Source organism: Nicotiana attenuata, unplaced genomic scaffold (assembly GCF_001879085.1).
Source record: "Nicotiana attenuata strain UT unplaced genomic scaffold, NIATTr2, whole genome shotgun sequence".
Classification (NCBI taxonomy): Eukaryota; Viridiplantae; Streptophyta; class Magnoliopsida; order Solanales; family Solanaceae; genus Nicotiana; species Nicotiana attenuata.
Genome location: NW_017674098.1, coordinates 59,289 through 70,369, shown reverse-complemented (window position 1 = coordinate 70,369; position 11,081 = coordinate 59,289).

Genomic DNA, 11,081 nt, shown 5'->3' with positions numbered 1-11,081 from the left:
ATATATATATATATATATATATATATATATATATATATATATATATATATATATATATATATAAACATCAGTTGACTTCCCTGTAGTTCTTGTAGTCGACTCCCCCTCAATGAGTGCAGCATAATTCAATCGACTCCCCCTCAACAAGTGCTGCATACATTAGTTGACTCTACGAACTGTTATGTTCTTCAGTTGACTCCTACAATGTAATGTACCTGCAATGTACAGTTCCTTCTCCCCCTTTTTGACATCACCAAAGAGAGGATATACAGATATTAAAACAAGCAATGTAAAGACAATGGCATTATAGGCAATCATCATAGATACTATAGCAGGCATTATAGGCATGCAGAGTTATAGCAGAGATAGAAAAAGTATCCAATGACTAGTTATCTAGTCCAAAACAGCAAAACACAAAAAAATATTTTTGAAACTTCCATAGCTAGCGACGCAAAAAGTAAGTAAGAGTGTTGCAAATCGGCTCCTTCAGTCATTCAAAGCTGGCATTGGCTGAAACTGTCACCCCAGCAATCCTGCCATGCACTTCCTTGAATGCTTTGGCTACGTTTTCTCGAAGTCTGAGAATTTTAACCCTCATCTTTGAAACATCAGACCCTATCTCCTTGGAGATTGTATGGATGTCCCCAACAGTGGACTGAGTGGCAGCAAGAAGATCCTTGATGATGGTCAGCTTGTTGTCAATGGCAGTCAGTTTCTCAGCAAGATTAGGATCACTTACACTGTGATGGGAAACAGAGGCTTTGGTCTTGGGATCAGGTTGAACGTTCTTGACTTCACCTTCCTATTTCTTCACCAAGGAGCCCTTTGCACACACATAACCCATACTGGCAAATGCTCTAGAATTGTAGGATTTTGAAATAGAGACAAATGAATATGCCGAAATAGAGATGTTGTGGGCTTCCAAGATGTGAGTGATAGCCATACCATATGGCAAATTGGTGGGATCATCAGTAATTTCTACCATGAAATTTATGACCTAAGAGGATAATTTCATCTTGAGTTCGGTCACAAGACAGTAAACAAGAAAGGTATCTCGTTGAGAGAAGGTGGAGAAAGATCCAGTACGAGGAAGAAGAGTGGTTGCAACAATGTGGGTCAGAACTCGGGTTTCAAAGCTAACATCACTAGGACCTAACTGGTTAGGGAAGAAATCAGATGGACACTCAGCAATACAGCATTTTGCTTGATCAAAAGAAATTTCAAAGTCATTAGGCCAAGTATTCTTGAAAAGCATGGGAAAACCAGAACACTTACATTGAAAAATTGAGTCGAACATGGCATAATCAAGAACAGTGCATTTACCTAAAACTAGGGATTCCAACTTATCAGACTTGCTAGAGCGAAGATTTACATAAAACATTCTCACTAAGGGTTCATAGACTTTGGGAGGAGGTACAGAGAGGAATTTTGACCATCCACAAACAGATTCTTCACCTTACAATTGAGGGCTTCCATGTCGTCAAGGTCAACTACTATGTCATGAGCAATGGGCTTGTCTTTCGGAGCAATAAAGAAATCCCTGTTTGGGGTATCCCAGAAATTGAGGTCTGACTCTAGAGAACTCGAGAGGTCTATTTTGGATTTCTTGGGGGTCGGAGATTCACGGGGGTCTTCCATAGGCTTTTTTTCCTAGGGCTTTTTATTCTAAGTGATGAGAGTGATATGATAGTTCTGCCTGAGAAGAGGCGAACCCTTCTGAGTGGTCAGACCCTAGGTCTACTGGTTCTAGGGGCTGAGAAGAGGGTTTTCCCTTGGAGCGAGTACGTTTTCTAGTGGAGGCAGATGGATTTTTGGAGTGTTTAGCCATGGAAAAATTGTTGGGAAGGAGTTTGAAGGATTTCTGAGCGATAGGAGCAATGGAGACTGAGACGAGTGGTTCAGAGATTAAAAAGGCGGAATTTGACGGTTGAGTGCAGGAAAGGAGAGGGTGTCAGTGAAAGGTCGTGATGATTGATTTTCCTTCCTTGAAAGCTGCAAATGATGGGAAATGAGAGGGAAATTGGAGGCGCTAATTTAATGAGTACTTACACAAGCAAACAAAATTAAAAACATTAGGCATACAAGAATTAAAAAATCAAATAGGTCCTAATTGTTATGATTAAGAGAAATAATACCAAGTAGTTCTCTTACAGAGCAAAATCTATCTTCAAGCAAAGGCTTAGTGAAAATATTTGCTAATTGATCAGTAGTGCCAACAAATGATAATTCTATATCTCCCTTGAGGACATGATCTCTAATGAAATGATGTTTGGTGTCTATACGCTTAACCCTGGAGTGATGCACAGGATTCTTTGAAAGGCGTATAACACTAGAGTTATCACTGAATATTTGAATAGGTTTAAAAAATAATTCATAGTCACTCAGTTGATGAGACATCCATAATAACTTTGCACAACATTGTCCAATGAATATTCAGCCTCCGTTGTGGATAGTACAACCGATCCTTGTCTTTTTGTTGTTCCATGATATTAGTGCGTTTCCAAGTAATTGACATGTCCCTGTGGTGCTTTTTTCTGTCTTCCTTATCACCTCCAAGATCAGCGTATGAAAAACCTTCTAGTTTAATACTGTTAGAACATGGATACCATAGTCTGTAAGAAATAGTTCCAATGAGATAACGAATTATTATCTTTACGACAGTCAGATGTGACTGATGATAGGCTATAATTACGTATTTTAGTCGCTTATTACACTCTAATTTACTGCACTTCAATTGAGTTTGAGCTTTAATTGCTAGTGTTTTGCACTAAATGTGTGTTTTATGCCTTGTAGGATTGATTCCGAGCTATGTAGATATTATGGAATGAATTCAAGTGATTTGGAGCTTTGAAGTCTGAGTAAAAGCCCAAGGAATCAAGCCGGGATCGTGTTCGAGGATCAACGGATGATAGTTATGAACAAAACGAAGAATCGAGCAGGCATACGATGCATTATCTAGTAAAAGGCACATAACTTTTCACTCAGAACTCCATTTGGGCTCCATAATATAATATTGGAAAGCTATTTAAAAGGGCTACAACTTTGATGTTTTGCATTGTCCCGAATTTCCACTACCTCGGTGCATGGTGCGGCGCGCCCCGCCTGTGGAAATTTCCTGCAGCCTGTCAGAATCAGCTCTCTCAACTTCCCCACTTTTGCCCCGCATGGCGCGTCGCCCCATGCGGCTCGGTATTGCAAATTTTACAGAATAATTATCCTATTTAGCTTAGGAAAAGGTATTTTTATTTGGGCCCGACCCTACTTGGTATAAATACATGTAAAAATGCTATTTTGAGGACTTCTGACAGACTTTTGTCCTAGGGAGAGCATAGAGACGCCTTGGAGGCCGAGTTTCATCTTTTCTTCGACCAAACTTAGTATTTTTTATGTTTCTTTGTATGATTTGTTGTTTGGCTACCATGTCTATGTGGAGCTAAAACTTCACGTTCTGGGGTTGTGGTTCTTTCATGACAATTGTTATTCGAATATTGATTTTGATTTCTTGATTTATCGTATTGGTTTATTTATTCAATCTTGCGCTTAATTATTTGATTGCCTGATCACCAATTAGATACTTTCTACGAATCTAGAATTAAACTTGAAAGTGAGAATTCTAGATTGCATATAGGTTTGACTACAGTAAGTTCTCCAGTGATCGACACCTTGGTGCGTCTGAATACAGGTCTTTGCGGGACATCGACACCGCCAACGATCATATGGATTATATGTTGTGGTTCTTCTTGTTCATTTTTTTTTCCTGCACCTCTCTCCCTGATGTGGTTTTTAGCTCGATCACTGAGAAATTCTCGAAGGTGGCCCTCGTTGAACAACCGAGCTACCTCTTCTCTTAGCTGCCTGCAGTCTTCGGTTCTATGGCCATGGGTGCCATGATACTTACACACCAAGTTTGGATTCCTTTGAGAAGGATCGGTTTGTATAGGCCTGGGCCACCTGGTGTCTTTGATTCTTCCAATAGCTGACACAATCCCCGATGCATCTATGCTCAAATGATACTCCGACAATCGAGGCGCCTCCACGGGGTCGATATGCTTATCGAACCCATTCTTATTCACGAGTCCCCGAGAGCTTTGACCTCGATCATTTCTCCGATCATTCCGAGGAGCGTTACGACCCGAACTGTTATTTCTCCGATCGATGTATGGCTGATACCGTTCCTTGTTCGATCTTGATTCCCTATCTGTATCCCTCGGGGGCTTGACTGCCAATCTATTAGGATGAACTAAACCCGAGGGGGCTCCCAACTGGTCGTCCTCGACCCTGATCTTCGATTGATAACGATTATGCACATCTGACCACGTCACATCTGGATACTCGATTAGATTCTGCTTTAATTGTCGAGACGCGATCGAACTCCGTCCATTCAAACCCTGCATAAAAGCATGTACTGCCCAGTCATCCGAGACCGGTGGTAATTCCATTCGCCCCATCTGAAACCTGGACACGAACTCCCTTAACATCTCATCTTTCCTCTGTTTTATCTTAAAAACGTCCAATTTCCTCGTTGCCACCTTTATGGCCCCGGCGTGTGCTTTCACGAAGGCGTCTGCTAACATAGTAAACGAATCGATAGAGTTCGGGGGCAAGCTGTGGTAACAAATCATGGCTCCTTTCGACAAAGTTTCTTCAAATTTTTTCAACAATACTGACTCGATCTCATCATCATTCAGGTCATTTCCTTTAATCCCGCAAGTATACGAGGTAATATGTTCATTAGGGTCGGTTGTCCCGTTATATTTGGGTATATCGAGCATGCAAAACTTTTTAGGAATGGGCATCGGAGCCGCGCTCTGAGGGAATGGTTTTGTATGAACTTTTTGGCATCTAAACCTTTCAAGACCGGGGGTGCCCCCGGTATTTTGTCAACACGGGAGTTATAGGTTTCCACATTTTTGTCATTGTCTTCAATCTTTTTTTCGCCGGACTCGATCCTCTTGGTGAGCTCTTCGAGCATTCTCATAATGGTGGGGTCAGTCCCCGAGCCATTTTCGTTTGACCTCTCTGGTGCCGGTTTAGCACTTCGAGTGTTTTCTGGTTTGGCTATACTCGGAGTTTTATTCTGACGCTGAAGTTGAGCGATGGCAATCTGTTGAGCTCGCAGCATCTCAAATATAACTTGGAGGCTGACTGCCCCATCTCCTATACCTTGTGTTCCTTGGCCCCCCAGATCGAGCCTCCCTGCCTACACTTCCTCCAGGGTCTACACCTAAATCTGCATTCAAAGAAATGTGCGAACTAACATCAACTGGTTCCACATTTGGCACTTCCCCAGGGTTTATCGGTGGTACACAGACTCCTACATTGTTGTTTTCCCCATGAAATCGAAGACCTTCGTTGTCATGAACAGGTGCATTTTGCGAGTTTGACATGTTTAATCCTGAGAATAAAAAATTCTTGACAAGAAAAAGCGTAAAAATAACGTGTGTTATGAGAATCAGTAATGAAATAATCACTATTATCTTTGGCCCCACGGTGGGCGCCAAACTGTTTAACTCGAAAATTCGAGTAATAATTAAATTTGATTTGTGGTTTTAAAGATATGTGATTTAGTTCAATACTAATTAATAATCAAGAATAATAATGTATAAATGAAAGGAATAAGTACGATCAAACCAATAGATAAGTCAGTATCGACCTCGAGCCCAAGTGGCCCCGAGATTGGTTAAGAACAATAAAGCAAGAACAATAAAGCTAAAGGACAATTCTGATGAACAATGAGCGAGAAAAGTAAGAGAGTATATTCTTTGCCAATTATTAGATGGTCTTTACAAATGATTAGGGTCCCCTTTATATAATAGGGGAACCCTAAATAAGGTACATTTCTATTTACAGTAAAGAATCTTATTGGGACAGTTGCCTAACTGCCTAGTACGGATTCATACATATCTATTCCGAGATTTATGCCATGATTTTGGGGATGTGGCAGGAATCTTGCTCATTCTGTTACAAATCCATAACGGCATTATCTCGAGGCCTAGTCATATTAGGCTCCGACGTTCCTCGAACACTTAATTCTTCGAGCCTTGTACTCTGTCATCGATCTCGAGCCTGACTCATTGAGCTCGAACTCGATCTATCCTGAATCCTGGCGTAAGGCGACCCCTCGAGCCCGGGATATCGGGCATACCTGATTTCGACCGTATACAATAATAATATGCAGCTTCTGGGAAAAAAGTTAATCAAGCATTTGAAGAAATGCAGCAAACCTGTCTCGCCATAAATAAATTATGTAGCTTTTGTGCGCTAAAAGATGGTTGGGATAATTAGTGCTGTAGTAGCTCTATAAACATGCAAAGCAGTGGATACATGATTAAGTTGCAATACAATATGTGGTAAATAATCTTGTATTGAGAAAAAAAAAACGTAGACGAAATTAGTTATGAAAATTTTCTGCAAAACCTTTTTATAAAGCAACAATCACTGTAACTAAATCATGTATTGAGAAAAAAGAAAAAGTAGTTGAAATCAGTTATGAAATTTTTTTGCACAACCATTGTATAAAGCCTCAATCTTTGTAACTAAATATTTTACGTATATGATGAAAAGATACCTGATCATTTGTAACATGCTCATGTAGAACAACATCAAAGCAGAACTCATGCTTTTCAACTAAGCAGCGAAGTCCACCTTCTATAATACAACCAAATATCAATTCCTACCAAATATTTAGAGGTCAAATTAAATTTATCCTAAAAATATGGTAAATATTAAAGTTAAGTCACTATGAGCTTGCTGATACAGTTACTTTCTTAATTTTAACATAACTTTTTTATAACTTTTCCATAAATTTTCTCTTGTGCTACTGCTTTTAATGTCCCTAAACAGAAACACCATCCCCTCCCCAGTATTTCTAGCAATTGGATTAGGGAACTCCCCTTTTAAAGTTTCTTTAGTTATGTGGAAACTACTTAAATGGAAACTCCCTCTAGATGATAATATCTTAAGATTTGGTTTTAACTTGGTTTCGAGATGTTCTTATTGCAGGGACCCTAAGGATGAAACTACTGATCATATTTTCATAGGTAGTGACATAGCCAAGAAGGTTTGGAATTTTATGTCCAGGCCTCGAGGTATTAGTCCTACTGGGAATAATGTCGTAAGTTTTCTTTGGCAGTGGTGAAAATCAAAACCAAAGAACAGTGTTCATCAATTTTTGACTACTAAAAATCCGGTAAATACCGACCAGAAAAACCGACCAATATTGGTCGGTTATGGCCAATTACCGACCAAAACCCGTCAAAATACACTTGGTCGCTATTTTGATGGTCGTTTTAATATACCGACCAAAGTTGGTCGGTAATTACCGACCAAGGTTGGTCGGCATGTTAAAACGACCATCCGAAGAATTTAAAACATTTACCGACCAACTTTGGTCGGAAACATATTTTAATAATTTAATTTTACCGACCAAAGTTGGTCGGTGTATTTAAATTATGGTTTTTTTAATTAATTATTAAATTTAAAAAATTACCGACCAAAGTTGGTCGGTAAATGAAAATATATAATTTTTAAAAAAAATTAATATTTAACAATACCGACCAAAGTTGGCCGGTAATGTTGAATTCTGGGAATTCCTTGTTCATTAACCGACCAACTTTGGTCGGTAATCGTAAATTTTTTAATTTTTTTAATAATTACCGACCAACTTTGGTCGGTAATTGTCACGACCCTAAATCCCAACCCGGTCGTGATGGCGCCTCTCGTGAAGACAAGGCCAGCCGACACTTCCCATTTCCAATTTTAAACAGATAAGCAATTAAGAACCGTTTAAACATGATAAAATAAATCCAAAATAACCGATAATAACATAAATACGCGTAAGAATCACCCATACACACCCCTAACCGGGGTGTCACTAGTCATGAGCATCTAAAAGACATAACAGAATTCTGATAATTCCCTAACTAGTACAATGTCTGAAAGGAAATAGAGACAATAAAGGAGTAGAGACACGGGGCTGCGGACGTCAACAACTACCTCGTAATCTCCGAAAGCTCGCCTGAATCTGGAGGAATCAGCACTCGGGAGCGGGACCTGATGCGCCTGAATCTGCACACAGGGTGCAGGGAGTAAAGTGAGTACTCCAACTCAGTAAGTAACAAATGTAAATAATGACTGAAAGTAAGAAAACACGCAAGGCACAAGGCATTCTATGATGAAGCAGTAAAATCATTTAAAAGCAGTAAACCAGTGAAAATACAAGTAAAATCCCCTTTCAACAAGTAAACAGGTAATTGACAGACAATTAAGGTACAGTAAATAAATAGAAGCTCGCCCCTCGGGCACAGTATCACCACATCCGCCCCTCGGGCAATATCTCAGAACAATGACAGCCCCTCGGGCTCAATCTCATACCACACTGGGTACCCGCGCTCACTGGGGGTGTGCAGACTCCTGGAGGGGCTCCTTACGGCCCAAGCGCAATAACAAGCCATCTCGTGGCATCAAAACTAGGCCCTCGGCCTCATATCAATCAAGCCACCTCGTGGCGTACATATCTCAGGCCCTCGACCTCAAATCAGTATCAGTGTCACCTCACAACATAGGCCCTCGGCCTTACTCAGTCAAAAATACTCGCAAGCCCCTCGAGCAATAGTAAAATAGTGTTTCTCAGCCCAAAACATCATTTAAAATATCATTTAAGTCTCAAAACTGAGTAAAATGGCTGAGTAGTAAAACAGTGGAAAATAACATGACTGAGTTCAAGTAGTAAGTCAAAACAGTGTGGAAATATCAATAAAAAGCCCCGAAGGGTTCAAATAGTTGGCACGAAGCCCAAGTATGGCATTCATCCCAAATCATAATGATAGCAAATAAGTTTCAGTCAAATACACGGTAAAATCATCAACCGGGACGGACCAAGTCATAATCCCCAATAGTGTACGACCCCACGCTCGTCAACAAGCGTGTGTCTCACCTCAACATAGCACTACGATGTGCAATCCGGGGTTTCAAACCCTCAGGACATCATTTACAATCATTACTCACCTCGAACCGGCTAAATCTCTAGCTCGCGACGCCTTTGTCCCTCGAATTGGCCTCCACGCGCGTCAAATCTATCCAAAAATCAGAACGAGGACGTCAAAATATGCCAAGGGAACAAAGCCCAAGCGAAAACAATCAATAAAGGGCACAAATCCCGAAATTACCAAAACCCGACCCCCGGGCACATGTCTCAAAATTCAGAAATTTTCACACCAACGGATTCCTTATCTCCCCACGAGTTCATACATATCAAGAATACTAAAATCGGAGTCTAAATGACCCCTCAAATCCCCATTTAAAGGCCTGTTAAACTCAAGCCCTAATCCTCCATTTTAGCCCTTTAATTCCTTTAATTACAGCCCTAAATTCATGAAATACTACCATGAAATTGTGTTTTAGGTCCAAAATCCTTACCTTAACGAAGTTCCCTTGAAATCCCTCTTCCGAATCGTCTAAAAGCTCTCAAGCCGAAGTTAAAAATGGTGAAATAACCCAAAATTCGCGAAGGACCTCTTTTAATTCAACTGCCCAGTTATTTCGCATCTGCGGCACTTTAGCCGCTTCTGCGGTACCGCATATGCGGTCATACCTCCGCATCTGCGAAAATCACTAACGGGCGCAATACTGCATCTGCGGTCAACTCTCCGCACCTGCGCCTTCGTAGGTGCGGTCAAACTCCCGCATCTGCGGCCCCTGGCTCTCCCACTCAAATCCACTTCTGCGGCTCCCTTCCGCATGTGCGGCGCCGCACCTACGGTCCCCAAGCCGCAGGTGCGAAAACACCAGCAACAGCAAAACTTCAGCAGCTTCCAAACTTCAAAATGGTCCGATTGACCACCCGAAACTCACCCGAGGCCCCCGGGACCTCAACCAAAGGCACCAACATATCCAAAAACCTTATTCAAACTTGTTCCAATCATCAAAACACTTCAAACAACACTAAATCAACCAAAACACCTGGGATTCAAGCCTAAGTTTCTAAAAATCTTCCAAATTACGCTTTTGATCAAAAATCCAACCAAACCACGTCCGAATAACCTGAAATTTTGCACACACATCCCAAATCACATAACGAAGCTACTGCAACTCTCGGAATACCATTCCGACCCCTATTTCAAAATCTCGCCTACCAACCGGAAATCCCCAAAATATCAACTTCGCCAATTCAAGCCTAAATCTACTCCAAACCTCCAAAACCCATTCCGATCACACTCCTAAGTCGTAAATCATCTCCCGAAGCTAACCAAACCACCGAAACTCACATCCGAGCCCTCTAACACATAGGTCAACATCCGGTCGACTTTTCCAACTTAAGCCTTTCTAAAAGAGACTAAGTGTCTCAAACTTCACCAAAACCAATCCGAATCCAATCCGACCAACCCGATACCTCAAAACATGGATAAACAAGGCATAAAGAAGCAGAAATGGGGAAACAGAGCTGGAACTCATGAGACGACCGGCCGGGTCGTCACATCCTCCCCAACTTAAACAAACGTTCGTCCTCGAACGAGTCAAGAAACATACCTGAAGCCTCAAACAGATGAGGATATATGCTCCGCATGTCCCTCTCGGTCTCCCAGGTGGCCTCCTCCACGGGCCGACCTCTCCACTGCACCTTCACCGAAGCTATATCTTTTGATCTCAACTTCCGAACCTGACGCTCCAGAATAGCTGTTGGCTCCACATCATAAGTCAAATCACCCTCCAACTGAACCGTGCTGAAATCCAGAACATGAGATGGATCTCCAGTGTACTTCCGGAGCAAAGAAACATGGAATACTAGGTGCACACTCGACAAGCTGGGTGGCAAAGCAAGCTCATAAGCCACCTCTCCAATCCCCCGAAGTACCTCAAAAGGCCTAATGAACCGCGGACTCAACTTCCTTTTCTTTCCAAATCTCATAGCACCTTTTGTGGGAGAGACTTTCAACAGAACCTTCTCACCGACCATGAAGGACACATCTCTAACCTTCCTGTCAGCATAACTCTTTTGCCTCGACTGCGCTGTACGAAGTCTCTCCTAAATCACCTTCACTTTATCTAAAGCATCCTGAACCAAATCTGTCCCCAATAGCCTA